The sequence below is a fragment of the Sus scrofa genome, chromosome 9 (assembly GCF_054392235.1).
Source record: "Sus scrofa isolate SSC_HxYL_T2T_F1_AM1 chromosome 9, Sscrofa_HxYL_maternal_Yorkshire_Landrace_v2.0, whole genome shotgun sequence".
Lineage (NCBI taxonomy): Eukaryota > Metazoa > Chordata > Mammalia > Artiodactyla > Suidae > Sus > Sus scrofa.
The window spans coordinates 139,097,709-139,114,119 of record NC_139391.1 but is presented as its reverse complement, the minus strand read 5'-3'; the positions used below and the strand labels follow the sequence as shown (position 1 = coordinate 139,114,119).

The following is a 16,411-nucleotide window of genomic DNA, read 5'->3' as shown; positions in this document are numbered from 1 at the left end:
GGTGCGTCCCTAAAAAGACAAAAGGAAAAAAAGAAGGAACTGCTTAACCTTTTTTTTGATTGGCGTTTTCACGTTGAATCTGTTAGCATCCTTTCACTTTCAAGCTATGTATGTTGATATAATTGATGTGCATTTCTTATAAGTAGCGTGTGTGCGGATCTTTTCATCCACACTGATAATTTATATGTTTCAATAGTGGTTTTAGACCTTTCATATTCAACATAAATATTGAAATGGTTATATTTAAATGTGTGATCTTGCTAGTTATTTTCTATGTGTCCATCTGTTATTTGGCTTCCCACCTCTTTTTCTGCCTAATTTGGAATTGAGCGTTTATTTTCACTCTTGGTCTTTTGAATATACCTGTGTTAAAATTTTTTGTTTGTTTAGCGATTAAGAATTTGCAGTGTCTCTTTATCTTATCACAGTTTGTCTTAAACAGTATTGTACCACTGCATATATAGTGTCTTCTTTTTCTCTCTAATCCTTTGTCCTATTGCTTTCATATAGTTTAACTCTATACATGTTATGACCCACAAAATCCTTTATTTTTGCTATAAACTATTAATTTTCTTTTAAAGTGACTGAAATAAGAGAAATACAGTATTTAATCTTTTCATGTATTTTTACCATTTCTGACACTCATCATTTGTGCAGATCCAAAATTTCTATATGATAGAGTGAGCTTTCCATGGAAAAACTTCCTTTAACAGCTCCTTCTACTGCAGTGTTGCTTTCCTGCAGTCTCTCTGTTTTTGTCTTTCTCAAAAAGCCAATTTTGCATTCATTTTTAAAAAGATGTTTAGTTATGAATATAGATTTGTCTATTTCTACTTATTTTTGTCTTTTTTTTTAAATTTATGTATTTGCAAGATTTGTTATTGGGGCATACACATTTAAGATTGCTATGTCTTGCAGTAAATTGACTCTGTATATATTTGAAAATTTCTGGGAGAGCAGATCCTACAATTTCACATCGCTATATATATATTTATGTAAATATATATTTTACACATTTATATATAAATCATATATATTATAACAATATGAAGTTATAGATGATTAAACTTGTAATCATTCTGCAATATGTATATATCTTATTATGCTGTATACCTTAAATTTATATAGCACTATATGTCAATTATATTTCAATACAATTTTAAAAATTTACCCTGTAAATCGATTCTTTTATCTTTGGGAAATATTTCTCTCTGTCTCTAGTAGTTCTCTTCAACTTGAGAACAGTTTGGTCTCATATGAGTATAACCACACCAGTTTTCACATGTTTGTGCCTGCATAGAGTATTAGCTTTCTATTGCTGCATAACAATATTATGGGATATTTAGCAACTTAGAGCACATTGATTATTCACAGTTTCTGGGGGGTAAGAGTTTGACCCAACTTGGATGTATTCTCTGATGAGTTCTCTGCAATGCTACAGTGACTGCATTGGCCGGGGCTGAGTTCTCATCTTAAGGCTTGACTGAGGAAGGATGCACTTCCAAGCTCACGTGGTTATTGGCAGAATTCAGTCACTGGTATCCTGTTGAACTGAAGGTCCCGGCTTGGGGCTGGCTGTCGGCTGCAGGCCACCCTCAGTTCCTTGCTGATGGCTGGCTGGAGGCTACCCACAGTCCTTTGCCCTGTGGGCCTCCTCAGGATGCCCACTTGCTTCGTCAGAAAAGTAAGAGAGTCCTGTGGTGAGATAAGTGCTACAATATTATACAATGTAGCCATGGAAGTGACAAGTCTTCACTATTGCCATACTGTTAGTTACAAGGCGTTAGTCCTGCCCACCATCAAGGGGAGAGGATGACACACAAGTGTAAGCATCAGGATCAGGGACCTCAGGGGCCACCTCAGAATCTGTCCATCACACATGTGTATACTGTTTCCCATCTTTTTACTTTTTTATTTATTTTTTTATCTTTTTGTCCTTTTAGGGCTGCACCTGCAGCATATGGAGGTTCCCAGGCTAGAGGTCGAATAGGAGCTGTAGCCACTGGCCTATGCCAGAGCCACAGCAACGCAGGATCCGAGCCGCATCTTCAACCTACACCACAGCTCACGGCAATGCGGGATCCTTAACCCACTGAGCAAGGGCAGGGATTGAACCCGCGACCTCATGGTTCCTAGTCGGATTGTTAACCACTGAGCCACAACAGGAACTCCCATCTGTTTACTTTTAACCTGTGATTTTATGTTTAAGGTGTACCACCTATAAATAGCATGTGATTTAGTTTTGTTCTGTTATCCAGTTTGGCAGTCTTTCTCTTTTAATTGGGGTGTTTAGTCCATTTAAATTTAATAAAGATATTGATATGCCTGTAGTTGAATCTGCCATCTGGTGTGTTATTAAAATTTGTCCCATGTGCATTTTGTCACTCAATTATCAATTGCCTACCTTCTTTTTGGTGAATAAAAGTGATCTTTTTAGTAGTCAATTTTTTTCTCTCCTATTAAATTTTTCATTGTGCCCCTTTGTATTATCTGTGTGTATACATGGATTTATAGGAGATTACAATGTCTTTTTAACGTATCACAGTCTATCTTTAACTACTTCTCGATAAACAATGTAAAAACCTTGGAACAATTTATTTCTAACTACCATCTCTCTGCCTTTTGTGCTTCTATATCGTGTATTTTATATATGTTAAAAATCCCACAATAAACCTACATGAAAAAAAGAATGGGTATATGTATGTATATAACTAATTCAATTTGCTGTATACCTGAAACTAATACAACATTGCAGGTCAACTGCACACAATTTTTTTTAAAAGACAAAAAATTCCCCATATATTGTTGTAGCCAATTATATGATTTATGGTCCTATTTGCCATTTCTAGAGTTCTTCGTTCCTTCCAGTAAAATGAGGTTTTTATCTGGTCTCATTTCCCTTCAGCTTGAAGCATTTTATCATTTTTCATCCTGCACATCTGCTGAAGTAAATTAAACTTTTACTATTGGAACTTGTCTTTATTTTGTCTATATTTCTGAGGGATATTTTCTCTGGGTATGGGATTCTAGCTTAGTAGTTTTGTTTTATTTTTTTTTCCCTTTTCCGTACTCCAAAGATAGTATTCCATTGTTTTCTGGCCTGCATTATTTCAACTAAGAGGGCAACTGCCATTCTTATTTTTTCCCCTATGTGTAAAATATCTTTTTATTTTGTCTGCTTTTGAAAATGTCAAATGTGGTTTTCTTTGGATTATTTGCAGAATAACTCATAGCTTTGTTGTCTTTCATCCATTTTGAAAATTTTCCTGTCTCTTCAAATATTTCTTCTGCCTCATTTTTTCTCTTGTTTCTTTCTGGAGCTCCAAATACATCAGCGTTGGCTCCTTTTATGATGTGTCACAAAGCTCAGATCTTCTTTTCTTTCTTTCTTTTTTAATGCTCTTTATTCTCTTATATTTCACTTCAGATAATTTCTATTGATCTGTCATCAAGGCCACCAATTCTTTTCACTGGTCTTATTTGTTGATACTCCATTGAAAGACTTCTAGATGTCTACAGTTTGTTTTTCATTCCTAGCATTTCCATTTGGCCTTTTTTCCTCCATAAAATAGAAGTTCCCCTGATGTATTTCCTCTCTTGTGCTTTTTCTGTAAAATTGTGTAGAATACTGATCATAGTTAAACTCCCTCTCTTGTAATTCCAATATCTGGATCATTTCTGTGACTGTTCATACTGACTCTTTATTCCCTTGATGATAGGTCATATCTTCTTGCTTTCTGAGCATTTGTAGAGTTTATTGTAATTTTGAGATAGTTTAAAACTTTCGTATGTTTTAGCAATAGTTTAGCATTCCAGTATACTTTTACCCCAGATTCCCCCATGTTAACACCTTATGTAATCAACCATATTGTACAATGATCAAGACTAAGAAATGTCATTGGTACAATACCATTCATTAAAGACTCAATCTTAGTCTTTACTCAAATTTAACTAGTTTTTCTACTATTGTCTTTTTTCTTTTCCCAGATCTAATGCAGGATACTATGTTGCATGTAGTTGTCATGTCTCCTATTCTCTTCCAATCTGTGAAAGTTCCCAAGTCTTTTCTTATCTTTAACAAACTTGATATTTTGTATTATAGCTTTTGATTGAATATCAGGCATTTTGGGTAAAAAATACAAGAGAAGATAGAATAATAACATTTACTCCAGAAACAGAACATGCTCTTCTTCTGTCTAACTTCTTGTTTGTGGGGTTGAGTCAATCTAGTTTATGGTTGAGCTAAATCAGAGCTTGGTTGTTGCTTTCATTACACTCAGTTTATCACAGGTTTCAAATGATCTGAGGTCAGGATTAGGAATATTCCTTTTGTAGAGTTTGGTATCTAAATTACCAGAAGGTTTTTTTCAATTCTCCTGCTCTGTAGGCTTCAGAAGATTCATTTCAAGAAGACTTTCATAGCTCTCTTGCCCTAACCTCCACTGCTCTGCATGAATGCTTAATGAAAATCAATGGAAATGAGTTAGTGAGTGGGTTTAGAATCTTTATTTCTAGAACTCCTATGGATTTTGAACCATCATTTCTATCCAATTTTGAACATTACAGATTCATTGATATTCTAGCTGCTTTCTTCTTACATGTGCAGGAAGATGGCTTCCTCCTTCTTCCACTATTTTATTAGGATGAAAATCATCATGGATCTCTCTTCTTTCCTAGAAGGGCTATGCAATTTCCACTTCCTTCGGTTTTCGTGTATATCCTTGGCTCTTTGATTGCTTAATATTTATGATTTTGTAGGTTATCCTGCTTGTTATTCAGCATTTTCTCATGATTTTTTTACATTTCATGTACAAATCGAAGTTGACTTTCACTATTTTAAAACTCCAAATTTTAATCCTAACATTGCCGAGAATATTTTGACTGATCCATTGGATGTTTACATCTTCGGTTATACTTGACCCAGCTCCTTCCTTCACGAATCTCATTCCATCTCTTCATCACATTAACAAAAATTAGTTTGTTTTCTGGCTTCCACAAGAAATCAACTCACAAGAAGCCTTCGGTGGTACTTCACTAATGTTTTAAGCGGTGACGGAGAAGAGGGTCACCTTAAGAACTTTCCTCTTTCTGTTGTCTCTCCTTCTCTATTCTCATTTCCGCCTCTCTGTTCTTAACCCTCTTCCTCAGGACCTCGCTCCTTATTTTCCTTCTCTATTACGCTAAAAAACCAATCTTAGCTCAAATTCCCACACTTGCATCCTAAGGTATTCAGTGAAACAAAATACAGTCCACATACCCCTGCATATCCTTTTAAGGAAATAGTTGGATTTGCAATTGCAGAATCTTATCTTATTATTAAATAAACCAATGTCTCTATGGCATAAAGGATTGTATCATATGATTCCAAGGCTTCTTTTCCGACGCTGAGGGCCTTAGAGAGACATAAAGGTCAGGCAAGAAAAGGAGAGAGTTGAGAAGGAAACCAATATTTTCTGTATGGCTACTACATAGTCCATAAAAATAATAATAGTAACATTCTTGAATATGCATCGACTGCCTTTTATTTTCTTTTTTATCTTCTAAGCATGCACTTGAATTATATTTTAATCCTACTGATGATACAGATTCTCTCATTATCCCATTTTAAATATGAAGAAACAGGCTTGAAAAGTTTAGGTCAGTTGCTAAAAGTCATCCAGCTGGTAATTAGCAGAGTGGAGAGCAAGACTGGAACTCCGGATGGTCTGACTCAAGAAAGGGCTTAATCACCACACAAAATGCCAGGCACATGCTGTACGCTCTGTTACAGTTACGCCTGCCCTGTCAGGTAGGTATTTTACCTTCTCATTTTGCACTAAACATGCTCAGAGATGGTAAAACTGATTTGCCCTTGGTCATCTGGCAAGTGGCATGGAGCCTGAATGAGACCACCTACGTGCAACTCCTGCAGTCCTGCTCTTTCCATGGCACCCTGCGTATTTCCAGCTGGTGGTATTTACAAAACAAGTGACACCGCCTAACTAGGAAGAAATGCATTTTACCAAGAAATTATGGCATGAGGGAAAAGATTGTGACTTCTGGGCTAGAACCCACCTGAGTGTCTTCCAGTCCCTGCTGTGATAATTCCCTCCAAGCAGCAGTCTCTTTCCTTTATCTCAAATCTGGATAGCAGTTCTCACTCCCTTGTGACCTCGTGGGACAGATCATTTGTTGACAATGGCCTTGAACAGCAAGGAGCAGGAGATGCAAGAGCATTTGACTCAGTCAATGCCAGCCATGTTTAGGCTAATGTAACCCTGACCCAGACCAGCAACTGTAGAAACAGCGGCTGAGTCTGCAGAGATGGTAGGTGGAGAAACAGAAGTACCTTGACTGGAGTTGGTGCAACATCTGGCCGACCTGGCCCATTGCTTTGTAATTAATCTCGATGTTGAATCTAATAACACGGTGGGATCGAGAAATTGAGCGATTTGATTGGACACATTTTGATAGTTTAATTTTCAGTAACACATGGTCAGAGCTTGTTCGCATAATTACTAAATAGATTAATATGCCAATACCGCTGACCAGCTGGAAGGGAAAGATTTAGGCCTTCAAAGGTCTTTGACGGGCCTCTAAATTAAAGTTGATGTTCTGGAGAAAATGGGGGTGCAGTCCTCCTGAGACGGTGAAGTCAAATCAGGACGAGCAACGAAGGCCTCGGAAAGAGTGCTATTATCCTTACCCTTAAAAATAAACCCTTGGCTGCCTGGGGAATGTCAATTTGTCTGCAGAGACACTGTGCCATGAGTTACACTACTGTGAAACCTGTCCTTCTCTCCTAAGATGTTGGAATTCACTACAACTACGCTCAAGATAGAGGTCAAGAAAAGCCTTATAGGAGTTCCCGCCATGGTTCAGTGGTTAACGAATCCGACTAGGAACCATGAGGTTGCGGGTTCAATCCCTGGCCTTGCTCAGTGGGTGAAGGATCTAGCATTGCCATGAGCTGTGGTGTAAGTCACAGACGTGGCTCGGATTCCGTGTTGCTGTGGCTGTGGCGTTAGCCGGCAGTAAAAGCTCCGATTTGACCCCTAGCCTGGGAACCTCCATATGCCACGGGAGCGGCTCAAGAAATGGCAAAAAGACAAAGAAAAGAAAAGAAAAGAAAAGAAAAACCTTATAAATGAGTCAACAAGGGCCCTGAAGCATGGTATGGTACCAGTTGTCCCCTGAGCCCTGTGGCCTCTCCTTTGAGGTTGTCTCAGACACAATCCGGTGGTAGTTGTCTACAAGAACAGAAAGGAGAAAGCTCAGTGTCCTCACACCTGTGTAATCTGCAGTCTGTGATCTGTTGCATATGCAGGAGCCGGGAAGCTGATATTCTTTTTCTCATGGAAAGAAGAGGTGACACACCTGTCACTGAAGGGATGAGGGCCAGACCAATGCAGGTTCAGTGAGACAGAAAGGCACATAGGAGAAGCTGCAGCGAGGTGGCCCAGGTTTATGATCAATGGGGATAAATTACTTAGCAATTATAAGCCTCAGTTTTCCCATCCATAAATGGGGTATTTGGAGCTCCCATCGTGGCTCGGTGGTTAACGAATCCGACTAGGAACCATAAGGTGGCAGGTTCGATCCCTGGCCTCGCTCAGTGGGTTAAGGATCCGGCGTTGCCACGAGCTGTGGTGTAGGTCACAGACGTGGCTCGGATCCCGCATTGCTATGGCTGGGGTGTAGGCCAGCAGCTACAGCTCCAACTAGTCTGGGAACTTCCATATGCTGCAGGTGTGGCCTTAGAAAAGACAAAAAGGGGGGGGGGTATTTGTAGTATTTGTGTCATAGGTAAGGCCACTAGGCATCTAGTAATAGCAAGTGACACACAGTCCACCTTAGTAGACATGAAGTAGGGTAAGAGACATGACCCAGAAAGAGAACTGTGAGGGGGTGGGGGTACGGGTGACCTAATTATGTGGGGAGAAGGCTTGGAAGGGTTGGTATGTGTGTTTGCACAGGGATTCATTTCAGAAAAAGTTGGGAGAACTTTACTTTGTTCCCCTTGTACAGGTTGTGTAACTGATACTCAAGTCCCTCCAACGTGAATTGAAGCATCTGCTCAACTGATGGTCAGAGGATCTGACAAAGACAAGTAGGGCTGAGGACGCCTTGAGGATGCGGCTGGATCTTATTCATATAACCGGTGACAAGGCCGTAGCCCGATAGCAATGACTTCAGTTGTATGAATGAAGCATCCTAGTTATCCATCACTCCCCGGCTTTATTCCCCTTTCCTTCTCATTGAGAGGAAGAACCAGCCCGTCCATTGCCTGACGAGTGATCATCAGATGTTTGGACAAATTGACTGGCTGACCTCACTACCAAGCAGGAACTGCAGGGCTAATCACTCTCCACTCCCCGCGGGAAAATGAACACCCCCAGCCCCGGGGAAGAAAGGCCTGCTTTGACTGGGTAGCACCTGCTTGAATGAGAGGGCACGGTGGGCATTGTCCCCGAGGGTTGTGGCCCCCTGAGGGTCTGTGAGGAGCCCTGAAGCTGGGGCCATTTTTCTCTCTCTGCCTTTTCCTTCCGCTCCTTAGGCTAGAACTGCTCGGCCCTCGGAGAGCTGTGGGCACTTGAGAAAGCTTTCAGGGGAAAATTGCAAGAGTGGAAACAAAATTGGAGGCAGAATGAGGCTCCCAAAAAGGAGGATATGCAACCCCACCCACTCCTGCCTGCACCCTCTCCTGCCTTGCTGCTCCCCTCCCACTGGCCTCCTCTCTTCTCTGCTCTCACATATGCTTCAGAACTCAGAGGCTGTCAGCAAGGCCATTAGCAACGTCTATTCTGGGGATGGACTGTACAAAGCTTAGACCTGGTATTTACCACTGACTGACAAGCGAAATGTTTTAGCTGTTGCTGGGTGGGGACGTGACAGGGAGGCGGGAGAAAGTCGGCTCCTGTTCTTCCATTTGTTAATTAAAAAAAAAAAAGTGTTTTAAGTGAATTCAGTGCTTGGGGAAAGGGGTGTGATTAGCAGCCCCCCGGGGGGTCCCCACTGATAGAGGTGGTGCTGCAGTCGGGGCTGCCTCTTAAGAACCATTTGTTGTCGGGTCTTTCACTTGTGCATCACCTGTTCAAGTGCATGGCACCCGTATAATAATAATAACAGTAATGATTGGAAAGCTGACATCCCTTGTGTCTGCCTCTGAGGAGGTCAGGCTGCACGGGTTATCTACCCCCGGTGGGAAGATGTATTTTGTGAGTTTCCACCTGTTTATGAGAACAGGGCAAAACCATTTTCTTCTCCTGGCAGGAAATTCCATCCAATTCGACAAATATCGATGGACTGATCGAGCACCTACTACGTGAGAGGCTGTCTCCCCTGCAAAGTCGATGGAGGGATCATACCAAGCCTTGGAGACAGGGTGCAATGCCCAGACAATACATGGAAAAGAGGGAAGGGGGCGAACTGTGATGAGCTGCATTGGAGGGTACTATTTAGGTTTGGGAATCAAGAGAGCCCTGGGTTCGAGTCCCAGCTTTGCCTCTTACCAGACATGTGATGTGGGGCACGTCACGTTCTCTAAGCCTCAGTCTCCTTCATCAGGAGGTGCCGGAATATTAGCTCCGTGGTAGAGATGCTATCTATGAAGCATCTGCAAAGAATCTTCACTCAGTCAACGCAGCTCTGTTATCGTGTACACCATATGCCAGGGCCAACTCACCCCAGAAAGTGTGTAGAAAACCCAGCCTTCTGCTCAAAGAAATTTTCCTTTCCCGCAGCTTTTTTAGGCCTTCGGATGCTGTCACTGCACGGGCAAGTGACCACCCACCTCTGAGGCCCACCTCCCCTGCTCCATGAAATAGTCAGTCAATAGTATCTGCTGACAGAGTCACTGGCTCTGCCTCACGTTCCTCTCGCCACAGAGAGGAGGCAATTCATTAATATTTATTCATCTTGATTTGCTTTGTTTTTCTTCTTCTTTTTCTTTTTTTTTTTTTAGACCATTTCAGGATTTATGGGATAATTTTGCAGCCTGCATAACTCCCGCTCTCTCACAGGCTACATTGCCCCGAAGTCAATCCTTCCAGGGGTAGCGGGTCAGCCTGATTATGTCTCTGTTTAATCAAATTCCTGCACAAAGGCATCGAGGAAAGGCTGGTCCCTGAGCATTGGGAGCCTCCATGTTCTCTCACCGTGGCCGGGAACAATCCACCTGTCCCTGTCCATGTCTTCTCCCAAAGCTTCTTTCTGGGTACAAGTCTCTGACGGAGTCACAGCAGGCCCTTAACTCATACAAGACACACACACGGCCTCTTTGGGCCCTCCTTGCTTTTAGGAGCTGGAGGCATTTGCACCAGAAATGGAGGAGCTGCACCCGCAGGGACCAGTTCCTGTTTCACTCCGCCTGCAAACAGCATCCGTTCAGCCAGATGGACAAGTGTGTGAGGAGACTGTGTTCCAGCCCCATAGAGAGAGTTTTCCTCCCTCCTTTAGGCTGTGCCCAGCTCCAAAAGGACCTGAATCAGAGTTGGACCTTTCTGGAAGGCCAGGCCAACCCCTGTGTGTGCAGGCAGGTGCATCTCCAGGTGCCCTCCTGGCGAGCACGTGCCTGTCTGCCCTGGCAAAGTCCCTCTCTTCCCAAAGATCTGTCTCTGTTGTTGGCACTGCCATGCAGGCAGCATTATATCTGAGTCTGACGTTCGGAGTTGCATCTTGAGTTAGATGAAAAAGTCAGATGTGGGGAAGCGAGAACACAGCCAGTGTCAACTAGACGGGCATTTTTTAAGTGATGCTTGCCTGTCCCTGGGCGCTGCTGTGTGCTGTAGCCAACACTGAGCTGGGAACATTCAAGTGTGGTCTGTCAGCACATTATACAAAAGGATGGAAGAGGATTTGGCGTTTCTATAGCAATTATGGGGGGAGAATATTGTGGATGAATATAAAACCCGAAAATGTGCCCCTGACATGTGACTGCTTTATTCTCTGCTCTCAGATGGGAAAGAGAGACAGTTTGCAGTTTTATTCAGGTTTTTTTTTTTTTTTTTTTCTAGAAGGGAGGCAAACTGACAGACAGGCAGAGACAGACACAACGAGACACAGAAGGCGACTTGAAGTTCAGGAAGAGAAAAAAGATTACACATGGGCAATGATCCCAGAGGCTGCAGAGATCTTTTCTTTTTTCTTTCTTTTTTTTTTTTTTTGAGACTTGTTGCAGGGAGTTTGCAGCCTAGCACACGCCGCTGCCTCTGCCACAGAGAGGATGAGCATGGGAAGTGTGGCTGGCTGTAGGTGGCTGGACTAGTCCTCAGGCATGGCTGGCCTTTTTCCTTTTTTGTAATTTTAATAATTGCAAATCTTTAAAAATGTTTTTGTTAAAGTGTAGTTGATTTACAATACTCCTTCCATTTCTTCTATATAGCCAAGTGACCCAGTCACATACACACACACTTTTTTTACACCATCTCCCCTTGTGTTCTAACCCAAGAGACTGGACATAGCTCTCTGTGCTGCCAGAGTAGGACTCTGTTGCTTATCTGTTTTAAACTGTTGCATTTAGAATGGCTTCTTTTTTAACCAGTCAAGTCAAGGAAGCTGTCAATCCAGAAGGCTGGTGCCCCCGAGGGTGCTGCTCTGGAACAGCCCCCTCCCCCCCGGGACGAAGGCAGCCAGATGAACCAGGGGAGAGCAAGGTAAGGGTGGAAGGCGGGTTCCTCGTCCCTCCAGCTGGTATTCTTTGAGCTGGCTGGCACTGGCTGGCACACAGGGGGACCCCAAATTCTGCTTTAAATAATCCACAGCCCCTCAGCAAATCCTGATGACAACTTCCTATATCGTGCTAAGGACCCTGAGACCATCAGAGAAGTGCAAAGTATACTTTGAGAATTTTTGGACTTCTAGTGATATCAGTTTCCCAAGGAGTCTCCCAATAGGATTAAAACTGGGATAGGAGCTGAGAGGAGCAGACGATGGGGAGGGCTGGAGCGTGCAGGAAAGACTTCAGAGAGAGAAGAGATGTGGTTGGGTTCTTGATGGATAGAAAGATCGAACTTAGAAAGGAAAGAAGAACAGCCAAGAAAAGCAGCAACCTGTGCTAAGGTACCAAGGCAGGAATGACAGCAGGATTCTGGGGATAGGAAGACCAGGCTGCCTGGAGTTGGGCTCTGGTGGGGGCGGATGTCTGAGGATTATGCAATGGGGGCGGTGGTGAGAGGCAATATATGGCGCTGAGAAATATTTCCTAAAGACACTCGGAGATCCCAGCCAGGCAAGGTGCCCTGTGATGGGGAAAATAATTCCACATCTAAGTACATCTAGCCCTCTGAGATTCACAATTCTCATTTGTATTTTCAGGACTCTGAAAAGTCCTACTGTAAGGACATTCTTTCACTTAACTTAATCTAGAATTTTTTTAAGTATACAGATTAAAAAAAAAAATCTATTACTAAATTTTGGGATTCGTTTTACAGGATCCACACACTGGGAAACACAGGCACAGAAGCCAAGGTCTTGGGTTTTGAGGTCCAGTCCGTTCTGGACTGGACCCGTCCAAGTTCCAGGCCAAGTTCCCACCTTGGCCCTTATCAGCTGGTGACAATGCTCCCATAGCCTCACCTGACCGAGCAGCTCTCCCATCCCATGAATGACTGTGAAGATAAGGTCTCGAGAGGGATGGGCAGACACGGTCCGACTACAGTCAGCACTGACCAAAAGCTGCTCTGTGTCCCTGAGGGCTGCAGGGGCAGGCAGAGTGGCTTCGATGTAAAACAGTAGGGAAAAGGGGCAGGGGCCACTGAAAAGTCCTCACCGAGGGAGCCACAGGACAGCAGCATGGAGAGATTCTTCTGGGAGGAGAGGCAGGACGGACTGGTGGGGACTGAGGGAACCCAGGTATGTGGTTATAGAAAGCGCCCCTTTCCTTTGCTCACTCTCCACGCTGAACGGACTAGTTGGGGGCTCACTGATGCAGGTAGAGGGCGTAGGATCTGGCCACACATGTGCCCTGATCTCTGCAAAGTGAAGGCAGGAAGGGCTTGGACTTGACTTCCCACCCCCAGAAGGCGAGGCAATTATGCAGCAGCTGCGCCTGACTAGAGGGGCTGGGAGGCGAGAGTGCCTCCTCTCCCGTGACACTGACGTGGTGAGAGCTGGGCTCCCCAGGGGCTGATGCATGAAGATCCAGCATAGATTGGCGCTGTCTGGCTCTCACACACATCAGCACATCCTCAACTCGGGGAGTGACTGACAGGGACTAAAGGGCAGGCATGTCTGCCTATCTTGCCACGCCCTGCCACGCCTCCCGGTCCCTACCTCCCTTCTGTCTGGCTTCCTCCCATTGCATCCAGGAAACTGCAGCCCAGCTCACCCACTCCGTGCTTACCAGGTCCTGGGGCCCCGAGTGTAGAGGTAGGGGTGTGTCCCTTTCCCCTGGGGCTCCTGCATATCCCCCAACCTCTGCTTTTATCCTTTTATCTTACTTTTTCTTTTCTTTTCTTTTCTTTTTTTTTCTTCTGCTTCCATGGCATCCAGAATTTCCCAGGCCAGGAATGAAACTGGTGCCACAGCAGTGACCTGAGCCACAGCAGTTGACCACACTGGGTCCTTAACCTGCTGAGCCACCAGGGAACTCCTTCACTGACTTTTTAAAAGTTTTTTTTAATTAAAGTATAGTTGATTTATGAGATCCTGCTGTGTAGCATTGAGAACTATGTCTAGAACAATGGGAGGAAAAAGAATGTATACATGTATGTGTAACTTGGTCCCCATGCTGTACAGTGGAAAAAAAAAATTAAAAGTAAAAAAATAAAAAAATAAAAAATAAGGTATAGTTGATTTACAATGTTATGCCAATTTCTGCCGTACAGCCGAGTGACCTCATCATAAATAAATATACGTTCCCTTTCTTATATTATCTCCCATCATGGTCTGTCCCAAGAGACTGGATGGAGTTCCCCATGCTGTACAGCAGGACCTCGTTGCTTCTCCATTCTTTTTTTTTTTTTTTTTTGTCTTTTTGCTATTTCTTGGGCCGCTCCCACGGCATATGGAGGTTCCCAGGCTAGGGGTCGAATCGGAGCTGCAGCCACCAGCCTACGCCAGAGCCACAGCAACACAGGATCCGAGCCGCATCTGCAACCTACACCACAGCTCAGGGCAACGCCGGATCGTTAACCCACTGAGCAAGGGCAGGGACCGAACCCGCAACCTCCTGGTTCCTAGTCGGATTCGTTAACCACTGCGCCACGACGGGAACTCCTGCTTCTCCATTCTAAATGGAACAGTGTGTATCTACTCACCCCAAACTCCCCAACCATCCCACTCCCACCCCTCCCCTTTGACAAGGACAAGTCTGTTCTCTATGCCTTTTGACCTTTAAACGCAAAAACAACAGATACTTACTGAGCACTTGTTTTAGATCAGACACTCTGCTCTGTGTTTTAATGTGTTTATTTAGCAAACACGTATGTAGCGGTAACAATATGCCAGGAACCATGCTAAATACTTTTCAAATATGAACTCGATCTACCCTATAAGGCTTGAGGTACTACTACTATTATTATTGTTTTAATAGAAATTAAGAAACTGAGGTGCGGAGAGGTTAAGTACCTTGCCCAGGGTCCCTAAGCAATTCGTTAGAGTCGATCCTAGAGACTTCGTTTGGAGCCTGTGCTTTAAACCACTCTGTTTTATCATATCATTTGCATCTTAGCACATACATTTTTATAATTGGGAAAACTGAGGCTCAACAAACTGGTGACTTGTTCAAGGTTACACAGCAGCAGATCATAAATCTGAACTTAGGTCTTTTCATTTTAAGTCCAGAATTATGAGGCTCTCTTCTCCACAGCCCATCTTCTCCCACAGTCCTGTATCTGAGAGGCAAGTTGTGCAGTGAGGCTGGACATGTGTGTCCCAGAAGGTACCTTTTCTTGAATGGAACAGGACTCCAATGCTAAGGATGAGGCTGGGATGGGCAGTCAAAACGTCCATCAGCAGAGGATGGGATGAAGAAGATTTGGCACATATGTGCAATGGAATATTATTCAGCCATGAAGAAGAAAGAAGTAATATAATGTGCAGCAACATGGATACACCTAGAGATTATCATACTGAGTAAAATAAATCAGAAAGACAAATATATAATATCACTTATATGTGGAATCTAATAAAAATAATTCAAAAGAACTTGTTTAACAAATAGAAACAAACTCGTATATTTTAAAATCAATCTTACAGTTACCATAGGTGAAACTGTTGAGGGGAGGGAAGAATTGGGAGGGTGGGGATAACACATGGTTTTATACACTATGGTATAAAATAGATGAGTATTGAGAACCTACTGTCTAGCGCAGGAAAATCTACTCAATAGTTTGTAATAACCCAGGTGGGAGAAAAGAACGGATATATTTACATGTATGACGGATTCACTTGGTTGTTACCTGAAACTGATACAACGTTGTAAATCAACTATATGCCAATAAAATTACAAAAAGCCTGCAGAGGCCAGCTGAGCTGAGGCAGGGCCAGGGGCTCTAGTTGGTGTGCTGAGATTTTCTGATTAACACTGAGAACTCCTGGCAAGGCTTGGATCAGGACAACTCTAAGCACCCTGCTGGGAGGGCAAAGAAGACAAGCCTGGAACCTGGCAGAGGGACTCTGGGAGCCTGGTCTCTGCTCACACTTGAACGTGCATAGGAAGCTCCTGGCTCTGTTACAGGCAGATTCTGGTCCAGTAGGTCAGGAGGGGGACTCGAGGTTCTGCGTTTCCAACAAGCTCACAGATGCTGTTGGCACTGCTGATCCAGGGACCACACTGACCAGCTCTCCTGGGAGCAGACCAGACCGTCTGTGGGTTTCAGGACTGTATTTGCAAAAGGGTAAGTGGTTGTGGTTTGCAGAGATCTTGGTGGGCACGACCCTCTGCCAGTTGGGGAGGGTCGGGGGGGGGGGGGATTTGGTCTGAGAAGCAGCAAAGGCTTTGCTCTGCCAATTTGCTCAGACACCTCTGCCCTTCTGCTCCATTCAAAGCCTCAGGCCCTGCAAGGCCAGCCTGAGAACCGTGTCCTTCAAGCCCTTTCTGACCAGGTCAAGCCCCCAGACATCTCTCTCCATAGCAACACTTGCTTTTTACCTTTCATCATCTACCCTCCCTTAAAATTGCCTTAGATGGGTTCCGTAATCACCTCATATACATATTTCCTCCCTCTGCGATCAGACAGCACACCAGCCCCTTATTCGCCTGTCCTCAGGCTGGTACCTCGCCCGAATCCAGGATGCGCTCCAAAAAGTTAAATCAATGAATTAAAGAATGAAATGAGATCTCCTTCAAAACTTATATTTCTAATGAGACTCCCTCCAAGGGATAGTTAACAATCACCTCAAGTGGTAGGTAAACATTTTTAATCTGCTTCCTATTTCTGAGGTCTTTTCCGATGACCTAAGATTTTAGGGAAAGAGAGCAGAGAGGGCT

The 16,411-nt window shown here is 43.6% G+C and overlaps 1 long non-coding RNA gene across 2 annotated transcripts in view; it reads right to left on the bottom strand.

The window, feature by feature from the left end:
- Positions 1–16,411, bottom strand: part of LOC146400229 (uncharacterized) — an 84,382-nt gene that overhangs the window by 28,208 nt on the left and 39,763 nt on the right. Inside the window, exon 2 of one of the 2 annotated variants that reach the window (XR_014816879.1) lies at positions 9,492–9,595. The exons of the other annotated variant lie outside the window; for it this stretch is intronic. This is a non-coding gene — a long non-coding RNA (uncharacterized LOC146400229). The remainder of the gene's footprint in view (positions 1–9,491; positions 9,596–16,411) is intronic. 2 annotated transcript variants of the gene reach the window in all.